The sequence below is a fragment of the Triticum urartu genome, chromosome 4A (genome assembly GCF_056163025.1).
Source record: "Triticum urartu cultivar PI428250 chromosome 4A, HENAU_Tu73, whole genome shotgun sequence".
NCBI lineage: Eukaryota > Viridiplantae > Streptophyta > Magnoliopsida > Poales > Poaceae > Triticum > Triticum urartu.
This window is the reverse complement of record NC_141876.1, coordinates 577,150,730-577,169,265: the sequence shown is the minus strand read 5'-3', so window position 1 is coordinate 577,169,265 and position 18,536 is coordinate 577,150,730. Positions and strand designations below refer to the sequence as shown.

The 18,536-nt window shown below is 46.0% G+C and overlaps 1 protein-coding gene and 1 pseudogene across 1 annotated transcript in view; one reads left to right on the top strand and one right to left on the bottom strand.

The window, feature by feature from the left end:
- LOC147976771 (uncharacterized) overlaps positions 1-18,536 on the bottom strand; it is a 177,531-nt gene that overhangs the window by 49,280 nt on the left and 109,715 nt on the right. The gene's annotated exons all lie outside the window — the stretch shown is intronic.
- LOC125554904 (ethylene-response factor C3 pseudogene) lies at positions 17,400-18,137 on the top strand (annotated as a pseudogene).

Genomic DNA, 18,536 nt, shown 5'->3' with positions numbered 1-18,536 from the left:
GTTTTGCAGATTTTAGAGTATTTATAAAGGCGGAGGTAGGTCAAGGCGGTGCCCATGGGCCCCACTACTCACCAGGGCACGCCGGAGGCCCCTGGTGTACCCTGGTGCCTAGTGGGCCCCACAAGCGCCCCCTCGTCTCCTCCAGAAGCTTCATGGGTGTCTTCCTGCCAGAAAAAAATCTCCAAAAAGTTTTGTGGCATTTGGACTTCATTTGGTATTGATATTCTGTAGAGTAAAAAACAAGCAAAAAACAGTAACTGGCACTGGGCACTATGTCAATAGGTTAGTCCCGAAAATGATATAAAGTTGCTAGTAAATGTGTATAAAACATCCAAGATTAATAATAGAACATCATGGAATAATAAAAAATTATAGATACGTTGAAGATGTATCACCCGACAACATAGGATATTGCCGAGAGTAACACTCGGCAACACGGTGACACTTGACAAAGGCACTATTTGCTGAGAGCCAAACAGCCGTCGCACGACAACATGTTGCCACATGGCTCATCTAGGGGTGAATAACGACATGGTCACAGTGGCAATGCTTTGCTGAGAGCTGCTCTCAGCAAAGCTTTAGTCCCACCTCACCTAACGTCAAGCAGAAGGACCTGTTTAAATAGGCGGATAGTCCAGGAGCATTAAGCTTGGTGTTCGTTACACTCTTATTAAGAATATGTATTGTCACTATGAATATTCATCTGTTCTGGACAGAGAATGTTCATAGTGGCAGTCCATATTCAAATGAATGGATACCGACGCTTTTTATTAATTTATGATCCAACCATACAACCGCCCCTTCAGCGAGCACTGCTCTCTCGGTAGAGTAAGAGTTGTCGAGGGCTTCTCTTGGCAAAGCTCCCGCTCTCACCAAACTTTTAGTCCCACCTCGCCCAGAGACAAGCAACAAGACCGGTTTAAATAGTCGGATAATCTAGACACAGTAAGCTTCGGTCTTCATTACACTTCTGATTGACAATTACTGTGAATCTTCACCTGTTCCGGGCAGAGAAGATTCGACATGATATCTTCCCAATGATGGATGTTGGCGCCTTTTATTAATTCAATTAGTATTATTATTGATTTTTTGTCCGTGTCATCACATGGCCCCAGTAATCGTTTGAATCCTCGAAAAATCATACGATGCCGAAATTCCTCGAGAGCTGGCACGGTATCATCACATGGCCCCAGTTGGGTGTGGTAATCCCTCCGATCCTTTTTAGTATGCATATAAGTTTGGTCCAAGGTCAAAATATTGATTTGGCATTGTGAATGTTGATACTTTTTTCTATAAGTTTGGTCAAACTTTGTAAAGTTTGACTTGACAGAAATCTAATATGCGGCATAAAAAGGACCGGAGGGAGTAGAAGTTTGGACACGTTTCGAATAAGTCTCCCCTGAGGCCGCTTGTAAACCACACCATCTCTAAGCTAGTCTCTAGGTATCGAGAGGGGAAGTGTCCGGTTTGTGCAGGAAGTGCGGGTCCTATTGCTCCATTGGCCTCGAAACTTCTCGTGCTCTGAAAGGGGGCCATCGCATGACACGTGCCAGGCCCCCGCATTTTTCGGACTCACATGCAATATTTGAGACATTCATTGCTTTGTTAGGGTTTCAGCGCCAGAAATTCTGCAAGGCGCCCGAAATTCCTTGAGAGCTGACACGGTGTCATCACATGGCCCCTGTAGGGTGTGGTAAAAGCTTGGGTGCGTTTCAAATAAGCCTCCCATGAGGCCACTAGTAAACCGCACTATCTCTGAGCTAGTCTCTGGGTATCGAGAGGGAACGTGTCTGGTTTGTGCAAGAAGTGCCGGTCCTATTCCTCTGTCAGACTCAAAACTTCTCATGCTCTAAAAGAAGGCCATTGCATGACACGTGCCAGGCCCCGCATTTTCGGACCCGCGTGCAATATTTGAGCATTTATTGCTCTACTAGGGCTTCAACGCCAGAAATTGCAGATCTGCAAGGCGGCACATGAAATCATGCTCGAAGGCTGCATGTAATAACTCCTATGTGATGTCCTTGCGACATGCATTTCCCTTGTGCAGATGAGGGAGGGGCAAGCCCTGCCACCGAGGGGCGAAATTACCTCGATGGCATGCCTAATGCAAACGTTTAAATTCTTAGGAAATCGTACTATGACAGAATTCCTCAAGAGCTGGCACGGTGTCATCACATGGACCTTGTTGTTGGGGAACGTAGCAGAAATTCAAAATTTTCCTACGTGTCACCAAGATCTATCTATGGAGAAACCAGCAACGAGGGGAAGGAGAGTGCATCTACATACCCTTGTAGATCGCTATGCGGAAGCGTTCAAGAGAACGGGGTTGAAGGAGTCGTACTCGTCGTGATCCAAATCACCGGAGATCCTAGAGCCGAACGGACGGCACCTCTGCGTTCAACACACGTACAGCCCGGTGACGTCTCCCATGCCTTGATCCAGCAAGGAGAGAGGGAGAGGTTGAGGAAGACTCCATCCAGCAGCAGCACAACGGCGTGGTGGTGGTGGAGGAGCGTGGTACTCCAGCAGGGCTTCGCCAAGCACCGCAAGAGACGAGGAGGAGAGAGGTAGGGCTGCGCCAGGGAGAGATCAAATTGTGTCTGTTGCAGCCCCTTAACCTCAAGTATATATAGGGGAAGGGGAGGAGGGTGCACCACCTCTAGGGTTCCCACCCCTAGGGGGCGGCAGCCCTAGATGGGATGGAGGGGGGCGGCCAAGAGGGGGAGAGAGGGGCGCGCCCTAGGGTGGGCCTTAGGCCCATCTGCGCCTAGGGTTTCCCCCTTCTCCTCCTAGCTGCGCCTTGGGCCTTGTGGGAGGCGCACCATCCCACTCAGAGGCTGGTCCCTTCCCACTCTTGGCCCATGCAAGCCTCCGGGGCTGGTGGCCCCACTTGGTGGACCCCCGGGACCCTCCCGGTGGTCCCGGTACGTTACCGATAAAACCTGAAACTTTTCCGGTGACCAAAACAGGACTTCCCATATATAAATCTTTACCTCTGGACCATTCCGGAACTCCTTGTGACGTCTGGGATCTCATCCGGGACTCCTAACAACATTCGGTAACCACATACAAACTTCCTTTATAACCCTAGCGTCATCGAACCTTAAGTGTGTAGACCCTACGGGTTCAGGAACCATGCAGACATGACCGAGACGTTCTCCGGTCAATAACCAACAGCGGGATCTGGATACCCATGTTGGTTCCCAGATGTTCCACGATGATCTCATCAGATGAACCACGATGTCGAGGATTCGATCAATCCCGTATTCAATTCCCTTTGTCTAGCGGTATTGTACTTGCCCGAGATTCGATCATCGGTATCCCGATACCTTGTTCAATCTCGTTACCGGCAAGTCTCTTTACTCGTTCCGTAACACATCATCCCGTGATCAACTCCTTGATCACATTGTGCACATTATGATGATGTCCTACCGAGTGGGCCCAGAGATACCTCCCCGTTTACACGGAGTGACAAATCCCAGTCTTGATTCGTGCCAACCCAACAGACACTTTCAGAGATACCTGTAGTGTACCTTTATAGCCACCCAGTTACGTTGTGACGTTTGGCACACCCAAAGTATTCCTACGGTATCCGGGAGTTGCACAATCTCATGGTCTAAGGAAATGATACTTGACATTAGAAAAGCTTTAGCATACGAACTACACGATCTTTGTGCTAGGCTTAGGATTGGGTCTTGTCCATCACATCATTCTCCCAATGATGTGATCCCGTTATCAACGACATCCAATGTCCATGGTCAGGAAACCGTAACCATCTATTGATCAACGAGCTAGTCAACTAGAGGCTTACTAGGGACATGGTGTTGTCTATGTATCCACACATGTATCTGAGTTTCCTATCAATACAATTCTAGCATGGATAATAAACGATTATCATGAACAAGAAAATATAATAATAATCAATTTATTATTGCCTCTAGGGCATATTTCCAGCAGTCTCCCACTTGCACTAGAGTCAATAATCTAGTTCACATCGCCATGTGATTAACACTCACAGGTCACATCGCCATGTGACTAACATCCAAAGAGTTTACTAGTGTCACTAAACTAGTTCACATCATCATGTGATTAAGACTCAATGAGTTCTGGGTTTGATCATGTTTTGCTTGTGAGAGAGGTTTTAGTCAACGGGTCTGCAACATTCAGATCCGTATGTACTTTGCAAATCTCTAGGTCATATTATAAATGCTGCTTCCACGCTCCACTTGGAGCTATTCCAAATGGTTGCTCCACTATACGTATCCGGTTTTCCACTCAGAGTCATTCGGATAGGTGTTAAAGCTTACATAGATGTAACCCTTTACACCGAACTCTTTATCACCTCCATAATCGAGAAACATGTCCTTATTACTCCAATGACAATTTTGACCGCTATCTGGTGATCTACTCCTAGATCATATTTGTACCCTCTTGCCAGACATGTGCAAGGCACACATCAGGTGCGGTACACAACATAGCATTCTATGGAGCCTATGTCTAAGCATAGGGGACGACCTTCGTCCTTTCTCTCTATTCTGCCGTGGTCGAGCTTTAAGTCTTAACTTCATACCTTACAACTCAGGCAAGAACTCCTTCTTTGACTGATCCATCTTGAACACCTTCAAGATCATGTCAAGGTATGTGCTCATTTGAAAGTACCATTAAGCGTTTTGATCTATCCTTATAGATCTTGATGCTCAATGTTCAAGTAGCTTAATCCAGGCTTTCCATTGAAAACCACTTTCCAAATAACCCTATATGCTTTCCAGAAATTCTACGTCATTTCTGATCAACAATATGTCAACAACATATATTCATCAGAAATTCTATAGTGCTCCCACTCACTTCTTTGGAAATACAAGTTTCTCATAAACTTTGTATACACCCAAAATCTTTGATCATCTCATCAAAGCATACATTCCAACTCCGAGATGCTTACTCCAGTTCTTAGAAGGATTACTGGAGCTTTGCATACTTTTTAGCATCTTTCAGGATTGACAAAATCTTCTAGTTGTATCACATACAACCTTTCCTCAAGAAAATCGTCGAGGAAACAATGTTTTGACATCCTATCTGCAAGATTTCATAAATAATGCAGTAATCGCTAATATAATTCCAACAGACTCTTAGCATCGCTACGAGTGAGAAAGTCTCATCGTAGTCAACTCCTTGAACTTGTCGGAAAACATCTTAACGACAAGTCGAGCTTTCTTAATGGTGATACTTACCATCATTGTCCGTCTTCCTTTTTAAATCCATCTGTACTCAACAGCCTTACGACCATCGAGCCGTTCTGCCAAAGTCTACACTTTGTTTTTCATACATGGATCCTCTCTCGGATTTTATGGCCTCGAGCCATTTATCGGAATCCGGGCCCACCATCGCTTCTCCATAGCTCGTAGGTTCATTGTTGTCTAGCAACATGACTTCCAAGACAGGATCACGTACCACTCTGAAGTAGTACGCATCCTTGTCATCCCTCGAGGTTTGGTAGTGACTTGATCTGAAGTTTCATGATGACTATCATAAGCTTCCACTTCAATTGATGTAGGTGCCACAGGAACAACTTCCTGTGCCCTGCCACACAGTAGTTGAAGAGACGGTTCAATAACCTCATCAAGTCTCCACCATCCTCCCACTCAATTCTTTCGAGAGAAACTTTTCCTCGAGAAAGGACCCGATTCTAGAAACAATCCCTTATTGCTTTCGGATCTGAGACAGGAGGTATACCCAACTGTTTTGGGTGTCCTATGAAGATGCATTTATCCGCTTTGGGTTCGAGCTTATCAGCCTGAAACTTTTTCACATAAGCGTCGCAGCCCCAAACTTTTAAGAAATGACAGCTTAGGTTTCTCTAAACCATAGTTCATACGGTGTCATCTCATCGGAATTACGTGGTGCCCTATTTAAAGTGAATGTGGTTGTCTCTAATGCCTAACCCATAAACTATCGTGGTAATTCGATAAGAGACATCATGGTATGCATCATATCCAATAGGGTGCAGTTATGATGTTCGGACACACCATCACACTATGGTGTTCCAGGCTGTATTAGTTGTGAAACAATTTCCACAATGTCTTAACTGTGTGCCAAACTCGTAATTCAGATATTCATCTCTATGACCATATCATAGATATTTTATCCTCTTGTCACGACGATCTTTCAACTTCACCCTGAAATTACTTGAACCTTTCAATAATTCAGACTCGTGATTCATCAAGTAAATGTACTCAACATCTACTCAAATCATCTGTGAAGTAAGAACATAACGATATCCACTACACGCCCCAGCACTCACTTGACTGCACACATCAAAATGTATTACTTCCAACAAGTTGCTTTCTAGTTCCATTTTACTGAAAACGAGGCTTTCAGTCATCTTGCCCATGTGGTATGATTTGCATGTCTCAAGTGATTCAAAATCAAGTGAGTCCAAACGGTCCATTTGCATGGAGTTTCTTCATGCATATACACCAATAGACATGGTTCGCATGTCTCAAACTTTTCAAAAAACGAGTGAGTCCAAAGATCCATCAACATGGAGCTTCTTCATGCGTTTTATACCGATATGACTTACGTGGCAGTGCCACAAGTAGGTGGTACTATCATTACTATCTTATATCTTTTGGCATGAACATGTGTATCACTACGATCGAGATTCAATAAACCATTCATTTTAGGTGCAAGACCATTGAAGGTATTATTCAAATAAACAGAGTAACCATTATTCTCCTTAAATGAATAACCGTATTGCGATAGACATAATCCAATCATATCTATGCTCAACGCAAACACCAATCTTGATGGTAGAGGGAGCGTACGATATTTGATCAACCTTGGAAATACTTCCAACACATATCGTCATCTCACCTTTCGCTAGTCTCCGTTTATTCCGTAGCTTTTATTTCGAGTTACTAACACTTAGCAACCGAACCGGTATCTAATACCCTGGTGCTACTAGGAGTACTAGTAAAGTACACATTAACATAATGTATATCCAATATACTTCTATCGACAGCCTTCTCATCTACCAAGTATCTAGGGTAATTCTGCTCTAGTGGCTGTTCCCCTTATTACAGAAGCACTTAGTCTCGGGTTTGGGTTCAACCTTGGGTTTCTTCACTAGAGAAACAGCTGATTTGCCGTTTCATGAAGTATCCCTTCTTGCCCTTGCCCTTATTGAAACTAGTTGTTTCACTAACCATCAACAATTGATGCTCCTTCTTGATTTCTACTTTCGCGGTGTCAAACATCGCGAGTATTTCAAGGATCATCATATCTATCCCTGATATGTTATAGTTCATCACGAAGCTCTAGCAGCTTGGTGGCAATGACTTTGGAGAAACATCACTATCTCTGGAAGATCAACTCCCACTCGATTCGAGTGATTGTGGCACTCAGACAATTTGAGCACAAGCTCAACGATTGAGCTTTTCTCCCTTAGTTTGCAGGCTAAGAAAAATCATCGGAGGTCTCATACTTCCTGACGTGGGCACGAGCCTGAAATCCCAATTTCAGCCCTCGAAACATCTCATATGTTCCGTGACGTTTCGAAAAACGTCTTTGGTGCCTCAACTCTAAACCGTTTAACTGAACTATCATGTAGTTATCTAAACGTGTATGTCTGATGTTCGTAACATCCACAAACGACGTTTGGGGTTCAGCACACTGAGCGGTGCATTAAGGACATAAGCTTTCTACTGTCCGCATAATTGCTACTGTCAACTTTCAACTATATTTTCTCTAGGAACATATCTAAACAGTAGAACTAAAGCGCGAGCCACGACATAATTTGCGAAGACCTTTTGACTATGTTCGGTATAATTAAGTTCATCTTATGAACTCCCACTCAGATAGACATCCCTCTAGTCATCTAAGTGATTACATGATCCGAGTCAACTAGGCCGTGTCCGATCATCACGTGAGACGGACTAGTCATCATCGGTGAACATCTTCATGTTGATCGTATCTACCATACGACTCATGCTCGACCTTTCGGTCTCTTGTGTTCCGAGGCCATGTCTGTACATGCTAGGCTCGTCAAGTCAACCTAAGTGTTTCGCGTGTGTAAATCTATCTTACACCCGTTGTATGTGAACGTTAGAATCTATCACACCCGATCATCACGTGGTGCTTCGACACAACGAACTGTCGCAATGGTGCACGGTTAGGGGGAACACTTTCTTGAAATTATTATGAGTGATCATCTTATTTACTACTGTCATTCTAAGTAAACAAGATGCATAAACATTATAAACATCACATGCAATCAAATAATAGTGACATGATATGGCCAATATCATATAGCTCCTTTGATCTCCATCTTGGGGCTCCATGATCATCTTGTCACCGGCATGACACCATGATCTCCATCATCGTGTCTTCTTGAAGTTGTCTCGTCATCTATTACTTCTACTACTATGGCTAACGCTTTAGCAATAAAGTAAAGTAATTACATGACGTTTAAGTTGACACGCAGGTCATAAATAAATAAAGACAACTTCTATGGCTCCTGCCGGTTGTCATACTCATCGACATGCAAGTCGTGATTCCTATTACAAGAACATGATCAATCTCATACATCACATTCTTCTTGGCCATATCACATCACATAGCATACCCTGCAAAAACAAGTTAGACGTCCTCTAATTGTTGTTTGCATGTTTTACGTGGCTGCTATGGGTTTCTAGCAAGAACGTTTCTTACCTACGCAAAACCACAACGTGATATGCCAATTGCTATTTACCCTTCATAAGGACCCTTTTCCTCAAATCCGTTCCGACTAAAGTGGGAGAGACAGACACCCGCTAGCCACCTTATGCAACTAGTTCATGTCAGTCGGTGGAACCAGTCTCACGTAAGAGTATGTGTAAGGTCGGTCTGGGCCGCTTCATCCCACAATACCGTCGAAACAAGATTGGACTAGTAACGGTAAGCATATTGAACAAAATCAACGCCCACAACTACTTTGTGTTCTACTCGTGCATAGAATCTGCGCAATAGACCTAGCTCATGATGCCACCGTTGGGGAACGTAGCAGAAATTCAAAATTTTCCTACGTGTCACCAAGATCTATCTATGAAGAAACCAGCAACGAGGGGAAGGAGAGTGCATCTACATACCCTTGTAGATCGCTATACGGAAGCGTTCAAGAGAACGGGGTTGAAGGAGTCGTACTCGTCGTGATCCAAATCACCGGAGATCCTAGTGCCGAACGGACGGCACCTCCGCGTTCAACACACGTACAGCCCGGTGACGTCTCACATGCCTTGATCCAGCAAGGAGAGAGGGAGATGTTGAGGAAGACTCCATCCAACAGCAGCACAACGGCGTGGTGGTGGTGGAGGAGCGTGGTACTCCAGCAGGGCTTCGCCAAGCACCGCAAGAGACGAGGAGGAGAGAGGTAGGGCTGCGCCAGGGAGAGATCAAATCGTGTCTGTTGTAGCCCCTTAAACTCAAGTATATATAGGGCAAGGGGAGGAGGGTGTGCCCCCTCTAGGGTTCCCACCCCTAGGGGGCGGCAGCCCTAGATGGGATGGAGGGGGGCGGCCAAGAGGGGGAGAGGGGGGCGCGCCCTAGGGTGGGCCTTAGGCCCATCTGCGCCTAGGGTTTCCCCTTCTCCTCCTAGCTGCGCCTTGGGCCTTGTGGGAGGCGCACCAGCCCACTCAGAGGCTGGTCCCTTCCCACTCTTGGCCCATGCAAGCCTCCGGGGCTGGTGGCCCCACTTGGTGGACTCCCGGGACCCTCCCGGTGGTCCCGGTACGTTACCGATAAAACCCGAGACTTTTCCGGTGACCAAAACAAGATTTCCCATATATAAATCTTTACCTCCGGACCATTCCGGAACTCCTCGTGACGTCCGGGATCTCATCTAGGACTCCTAACAACATTCGGTAACCACATACAAACTTCCTTTATAACCCTAGCGTCATCGAACCTTAAGTGTGTAGACCCTACGGGTTCGGGAACCATGCAGACATGACCGAGACGTTCTCCGGTCAATAACCAACAGCGGGATCTGGATACCCATGTTGGTTCCCACATGTTCCACGATGATCTCATCAGATGAACCACGATGTCGAGGATTCGATCAATCCCGTATTCAATTCCCTTTGTCTAGCGGTATTGTACTTGCCCGAGATTCGATCGTCGGTATCCCGATACCTTGTTCAATCTCGTTACCGGCAAGTCTCTTTACTCGTTCCGTAACACATCATCCCGTGATCAACTCCTTGATCACATTGTGCACATTATGATGATGTCCTACCGAGTGGGCCCAGAGATACCTCCCCGTTTACACGGAGTGACAAATCCCAGTCTTGATTCGTGCCAACCCAACAGACACTTTCGGAGATACCTGTAGTGTACCTTTATAGCCACCCAGTTACGTTGTGACGTTTGGCACACCCAAAGTATTCCTACGGTATCCGGGAGGTGCACAATCTCATGGTCTAAGGAAATGATACTTGACATTAGAAAAGCTTTAGCATACGAACTACACGATCTTTGTGCTAGGCTTAGGATTGGGTCTTGTCCATCACATCATTCTCCCAATGATGTGATCCCGTTATCAACGACATCCAATGTCCATGGTCAGGAAACCGTAACCATCTATTGATCAACGAGCTAGTCAACTAGAGGCTTACTAGGGACATGGTGTTGTCTATGTATCCACACATGTATCTGAGTTTCCTATCAATACAATTCTAGCATGGATAATAAACGATTATCATGAACAAGGAAATATAATAATAATCAATTTATTATTGCCTCTAGGGCATATTTCCAACACTTGTAGGGTGTGGTAAAAGTTTGGGCGCGTTTCAAATAAGCCTCCCCTAAGGCTTCTTGTAAACCGCACCATCTTCGAGCTAGTCTTTGGGTATCAAGAGGGAACGTGTCCGATTTGTGCAGGAAGTGCAGGTCCTGTTTCTTCGTTGGCCTCGAAACTTCTCGTGCTCTAAAAGGAGGCCATAACAACACATGCTAGGCCCCCACATTTTTGACCCGCGTGCAATATTTGAGACATTTATTCCTCTGCTAGGGTATCAATACTAGAAGTTGCAGATCAGCAAGGCAGCACATGAAATCATGCCCGGAAGCGGCATGGAAACACCTATGTGATGTCCTTGCAACATGCGTAGCCCTTGTGCAGATGAGGGAGGGGCTGGCCCTGCCACCGGGGGGGGGGCGAAATTACCTGGTGGCATGCCTGATGCAACCGTTTAAATCCTAGGAAAATCCTAGGTGATGCAGGTTTAGATGAAAAAGGCACCATATGTTTCTTACTACTCATGCTTTTTCGGAGAGTGGTATAGGTGTCTTTTCTGAGAGCAGCACTCGGTATACGTATCTTTTCCAAGAGCAACACTTGGTATATGTGTGTTTTCCAAGAGCTACACTTGGTAAAAGAGAAAACCTAGATCTAGGGTTTGTAGACCTTTTCCGAGATGGCCTCCCGGTAAAAGTTAAAACCTAGATCTAGGGTTTAGAACCTTTTCCGAGTCACCCACCGGCAGGCTCTCGGGAAAGGTCCACAGCACACTTAAGTGAAATCCCGCGCTCACATTTTCATTAGCTCCCCACCGGCCGACCCCCGGTCTTCTTATCCCCACCGCTCCCTAGTAGGCTCCCCACCGGCGCCCACCCCGGGGGCGCCCTCCACTCCCTTGAGCTGGTCCATCAGGTCTAATTGGTGACATCCCCCTATGGATGTATGGATGCATAGATGATGGATGAATGGATGCATAGAGGGATGGATTAATAGATGGATAGATGGATTCTATATAGATAAATTTTAATGATGCTGTATGGATGGATGCTATGGGTGGATGTATGCATGGATGTTATAAGTTTTTGTAGTAGTTTTTTGTAGTTGTTTTTATGTAGTAGTTTATATCTAGTAGTTTTTGTGTAGTAGTTTTTATCTTGAGCAAGTGTCAACGATATTTGACGGATGAGAGATGTCTCAGAGGAATGGTATCGACTATTGTCGTAGGGGGTCACGCTTCCTCTGCTCCTCCTCTGTGATCTTTTTAAAGTAGGAGGAGTGGAGGAAGAGCGACCATCACCGACAGTCGATAAGAGTTGTTCTTGGAGGAAATGAAATCGACTTTTGATGATGGCGGTCAATCTAGGCGAGTTCCTGTGATATACTGTCGGGGATATACCCCGCGGCGTAAACCGGCCGGAAGTATAATCCGGCCGGACTAGGCGTTTCATTGGTAAACCGCCAGAGGATTGGCGATTTACGTGTCTGGCGGTTCACTGGTATGAGGATTCACGAGCCTGAAGACTCATCGGTGACCCGACTGGATTTGGCGGTTTACTTGAGATCCGGCTGACACTTGGCGGTTCACTGGCGACCCGCCCTGACCTGGCGGTTTACAAGCAACCCGCCTGGTCATTATGGCTCACTTGTGACCCGGCGAGCGGGTCAGATGGATGACGAGGACCAAGGCCCAGAAGGCCGGTTCACGTTTAAATGGTGGGCCGGTTTATGAGGAAAGCACAAGGAATATTCCCTTACAAAGGAAGCAAGACTAGGACTCCACTTGTAATAGGGTAATCCTAATCCTAATAGGATTAGTCATGTAAACCGCCCCTTCAACATATATAAGGAGGGGCAGGGCACCCCAAGGGGGACAAGATTCACAAGTTCCACAAGTTGGACAAGTTAGGTTTAGACAATAGCTCTCGAGATAGAGCACTCTTGTAACCGTGATCATCATCATCAATATCAATGAAGCAGGATGTAGGCTTTTACCTCCACCGTGAGGGGCCGAACCTGGGTAAAACATCACGTCTCTCATCCCGCTTAACCCCTCTCAAGCTACCACATAGATGCGTTGGCCTAGCGACTAAGTCCTGACACTAAGGACATCTGCCGTGACAATTCCACGACATATACCTTTGTCATGCACGATGTACTCACCTAGCTTGACCATCACCGGAAGTCGAAATACTCGTGAGAGAGTGTCCACTGTATATGCAACCACTAGAGAGAGTGTCCACCATATTTGACAGACGAGAGATGTTACTGACTGTTGCCGTAGGGGGTCGCTCTTCCTCTGCTCTTCCTCTAAGATCATGGTAAAGTAGGAAGTGCAGAGAAAGAGCGACCATCACAGATAGTCGACGAGAGTTGTTCTTGGAGGAAAGAAATCAACTTTTGACGATGGCAGTCGATCTGTGCGAGTTTGTCTTGTCATACCATGATAATGCACGATGGGCTCGCCCAACTCGACCATCACCAAAAGTCAAAGTACCTGTGAGGGAGTGTCCACCATATATACAAGCACGAGAGAGATGAGAGTTGTAAGAGATCTTCCCGAAGAGAAAATCTACTTTTGATGATGGCGGACGATCTGAGCTAGTTCATCCTGTGATACCTTGAGTACGCACGATGAGCTCGCCCAACTCGACCATCACCGGAAGTCAAAATATCCATGAGAGTTTCCACCATGATAAATTTGCTTAGAAGTAATCTTTGATCTTTGATTATTATGTTATTTTTCATTGCGTGATGAAAGGTGTTAGCATCGATCGATTGCACGGTTATGGCTTCCTCCGACGATGCATGTTCCGTTAGGTTCAACTCCACACTCAAGGAGAAGCGCGCCGAGGACCGCTTGGCGGCCCTCATTTAGGAGAACCCGCACGTGATCCTAATAAAGTATTTGAGGATCTGGCCAAGAAGAATCCGCCAACTAAGGAGAGCAAAGCCCCACCATGTAAGGAGAGAGATGACCCGTTGCCATTGAGTCCACCGACCATCATTCCCGACGATGCTTGGTCCTCCACTGTGGGGGATGCCCCCACGTGCTCTGACTCCATTCCCGACGACGCTTGGTCCTCCACTGTGGGGGATGCCCCCACATGCTCTGACTCCACGATCACTGGTTTCACCGGCTACACTTCGGAGTAGTCCACCTAGATATTTTGACATTGATTTTGTGATATATTTATGTAGTTGCTGATGTGGACTTGGATTGCCACTTGCGATGCTTTTGGGTATATGAGTGATGAATGCTTGCGTGGATTATGTATGATGTGTTATTTTAACCTTGCATTCCTTCTCTGCCTCACTTTCTCTTTCTTTGTAGATGAAGTGGTATGCGGTGTACAAAGGTAGGTGTCCAGGAGTCTACGGTTCATGGTCAACATGCAATGAACAATTACTTCGTTACCCAGGCAGCTCTCACAATGCGTTCAATAGTAGAGAGAATAGCAGGACCCCCAAACCTCCTTATAAACTGGATCAATTTCTTTTTGAAATATATTCAGGCGGGGAGTCTTTTCCCCCGTGACCGTTTCAAAAAAATAGCAGAGAGGAGGCAGAGAATCATTACACTTTGTTGCTTTTATGTTCAGCTCCCACGATGCAATGGTGCAAGCCAGAAACAGCTTATCGGGTTCAATGAATTGAAGAACTTGATAATTTTCTTTCAGGTTGTCCTAATTATGGTGTTGCTTTTATGTTGCGGTCGCATGTAGACATGCCACTTTGTTGTTTAGTATGTAGGCACTTGTGCTAAAGAACTACTTTGTGACTTCAAATGAAGATTGTGTGAACTATTTATATAATGCCTATGTGAGTTTGTTGTTAAGCTTGGGTGGACCATATAGAAGCCCTTTCTGAGTTTGTTGTTAACCATGTGAGTTCATATATAGCTTGTGTATTGTCTATCTATTTTTGCTGTAGCGATCGATGAAATAGAGGCAGAAATAATACTGGCAACGAATCTTTACCGACAGCAGCACTCGGAAGACATACCTTTACTGAGAGCGATGCTTGCAAAGTGGCATGCGCTGGCAGTTTGGTTGTGTCTTTGCTGAGAGCGACCCTTGGTAAAAGGGAGTTGCTGGTACTTGTCTGTTACAGTTAAGCCGAGCGAGACACTCGGCAAAGAGCTGACGGAATCAGCGGCCGTGAAGTCACTTTATTTTGCCGAGGGACACTGTTTGGTACTCGGCAAACTCTTTACTGAGTGTCCGACGATTGGCTCTTGACAAAATTCTGTTTGCCTAAGAGGTGTACGCCGGGTGGTCTTTGCCGAGAACAATTCTCGGCAAAGGATTTGCCGAGTGTTTTAGGCCCTTTGCCGAGTATTTCTGGCACTCGGCATAGGGTTTGATTTCAGTAGTGCGTGTTTAAATCGGTACCCAAGCCCTCATCCACGCATGCCCACAGATGGCACCGCTGCCCACACGTCAACACTAGGAACAAACCACACACTTTCAGTTAACTATAGCAGAGCAGCGAGACCTTCAGAACCACATGAGATATTGTGGCAAAAACCTCCAAGAAATGAGTAAAAGTTGAATGTAGATGCAGTGGCGCGAGTGGCTTCAGTGCTTAACCATTTTGCTGGATGCGATCACGGCTGAGGCAATTGGTCGTCAGAAAGGTCTCGATTCTGGTGGAGGGTCTGGGCTGTTCACAGATTATCATCAAATCAGATTCATTGGAACTTATTCAAGCTTGCAATGACATCATTGAGGCTTGGAGTCCTTACACTGCCATTTTAGCATACTGTTTCCAGAAGGAACGAAGAATTTGAGCTATCTCCCTTTAGCACAGTCAAAGTGTTGCGCACAATCTGGCGAGACACCCCTATTATAAAAATTCTGATTTGTTTGGGGATTCAAATCGTAATGAACGACATTTCTGTCCTTAAGTTGAAATAAAGTGTGCCAGTAGGCTTTAAAAAAAAACCGACAGGGAACAAACAAGGTAGGCAAGCTCGACCCCGCCAACACGATCATGCACAAAGAAAGGACAAACAAGACCGCTTAACATATGGGCAAAATATATAGATGCTGCATTATGATTACGAAACGAGGGAAATATTATGTAGGTGGCAGAGCCATGAAAAGTTTGGTTTCCGCCCTCTCTGCATCGAAGGCGCAAACAACGGCCAAACAGGCCTGCTGGATATCATCGAAGGCGCAAGTTCTTTATTGAATCCCAGGGCTTAGATTGAGAAGACGAGTAGGTTGTGTTACTTTATAGCTGGCGAGTGGCGACTACTACCTGCTAAGCATCGTACGAGAGAGAATAAAACAAAGCGTATACTATGGGCGTATGTGCTGGTTCGTTGTATGTGAACCTTCACAGGCACCTGCTACGATTAGTGTAAGCTTGCGTTGTTCATATACGAGGTGTCAGACACCTGCTTATCTGTATCCGGGTCCTATGAAACCATAAAAGATGCAAGCGCAGTAATGCTAGATCAGAGTGTCTGCTTTACACTAATGGCTTATCGTTGCTGCCGGGGCTATTTTCTTCCTGTCCATCTGCATGCATGCACATGGAGTGCCGCATATATGCATGCGCCTTTCCATATGTATATGTACTTCATGTGCTAGATTCGGCGAGCCATTGCCATCCAGCTATATATACGTGGCATCCTTCCATATCTTCACTTTATATAGTACCCGGCAAAAAACAAATCTGCAGTTACATATGTACTCTCTCTTCGTCCGAAAATACTTGTCGGAGAAACAGACATTTCTCCGACAAGTATTTATAGACGGAAAGAGTACATATCTACAGTTATGTTAGCCCTATCCTTTTGAATGGTGTTTACATATGTACTCCTCCGGTCCCTTTTACACTGTATACAAGATTTGTGTGAAGTTATACTTTATAAAGTTTTGACCGTATTTTTTATATTTTTTAAAAAATCAATATCTACAATACTAAAGTTATACAATATATATGAAAATTAAATTCATGATGTAACTAATGATATCAATTGATTAATTTGTATTCTAAAAATAATAATGATACTGATTTCGTATTGTGAATGTTGATTTTTTTCTCATATAATGTTTGACATCAGAGATTAGAAATCTTATACTATACGCAGAGTAAAAAAGAACCGGGGTTGGTACATATCTACTGAAAGATGCAAATCCATCGCTCGACCATCGTAGATTTAAAGTGCTATAGCTTCCGATGGGTCGACGGCACAAGGAAATACTCCTACGATGATCTTGTTGACCATGCATGCACATGATAGGGTTGCACTAGCTAGTTAAAGTAGATGAGAGTGCCTAGTAGTAGTAATAAGAAGAGATATTGACCACCGATGGATACGGAGAGGTACGTCGCGGTGACGCCCGAGTGCTCTGTCGTATCCAGCCGCCCTACGTCAACATTTGCATCTGTGCATTCCACCTGATCGATGGAGATGTTTATCAGGCCTAGCTACTGGCCTAGTGACTTTTAGTATTTCATCAGTTTCTGTCGTTATAAGTCAAAGCTTGTCTGCCGTCTGTGCGGCTTGATTAAGCTTCTCCGTGCCCTCCTTGGATCTCGTCTCCTCGCTGTATATATAAGGTACTGTACACTTTACGTAGATGCTCCACACATGGAACCATACCACCTGCAGATGGAGCTACCTACCTATGATGGCTTCCACTGCTACCACGGCTACTCCATTTCTTTCTCATCCAATACACACTACACGCATCATCAGCCTGCTTCTCAAGCTGAAGCTCAAGTTAATGCTGACACGGGGTTCGACTACCAGCTGTCCTCCTTCTCGTTCCCCATGGAAGCCACCTCCACCTTCTTCACTACACCTCCCGCGGCCTCAGCCTGGGAGGAGATCGTGACGGTGCCTGTCGCGTCGCCGTCGCTGTTACCGCAGGGGAGCTCCAGTAGTTCACGTGATGCGCCGGACTCGCCGCTCATTGGGGTGCGGAAGCGGCCGTGGGGCAAGTACGCGGCGGAGATCCGGGATTCCACCCGTAATGGCGCCCGAGTTTGGCTTGGTACCTTCGACACCCCACAGGCCGCCGCACTCGCCTACGACCAGGCCGCCTTCTCCGTGCGCGGCCCGGCCGCCGTGCTCAACTTCCCGGTGAAGCTCGTGCAGGAGTCGCTGCGCACGCTGGACATCGGCTGCGCCGCCGCGGGGGACTCGCCTGCTCTCGCGCTCAAGCGGCGGCACTGCATCCGAAAGAGAAGACCCAACAAAAAGAGGATGTCCAGAGCCACGGCGACGGCAGCAGAGGCGACGAGGCAGGAGGCAGCCGCTGCATCGTCGTTGTCAACGTGCGTGCTGGAGCTGGAGGACCTTGGAGCGGACTACCTCGACGAGCTGCTCGCCTTGTCCGAGCTGTGAGCCACCCCACCGCTCCTGCTATAGGTATATATGATGAGTCTGTCATGGTGAACCAGCAGCTCCTGCCACCGCTACAAATCCATTTCCTTCCATGAGAGTGACGCCGTCTCGCGCAGCAGCGCTGAGCAAAAGAGGCTGGCCCGTGGTCGATGTCCATGATTGTAGATGATCCGTTTCTATTTTATTATTTTTTACTTAAACCACGGCATGCAACACAATTTTTAGGCGTGTCCTTTTTGGCTCATTCTTGGGCCTTCTTGATGATCTAAGACACTGTGTAAGATTGAAGTGCATTGGGATAGCATGGAGGTGGTGGGTGCATTGAATCTTGCTACTCTTCTTCAATCGCTTCATCCATTATAGATGACTGTTATTTCATGTCATTAGACTTTTCCCATG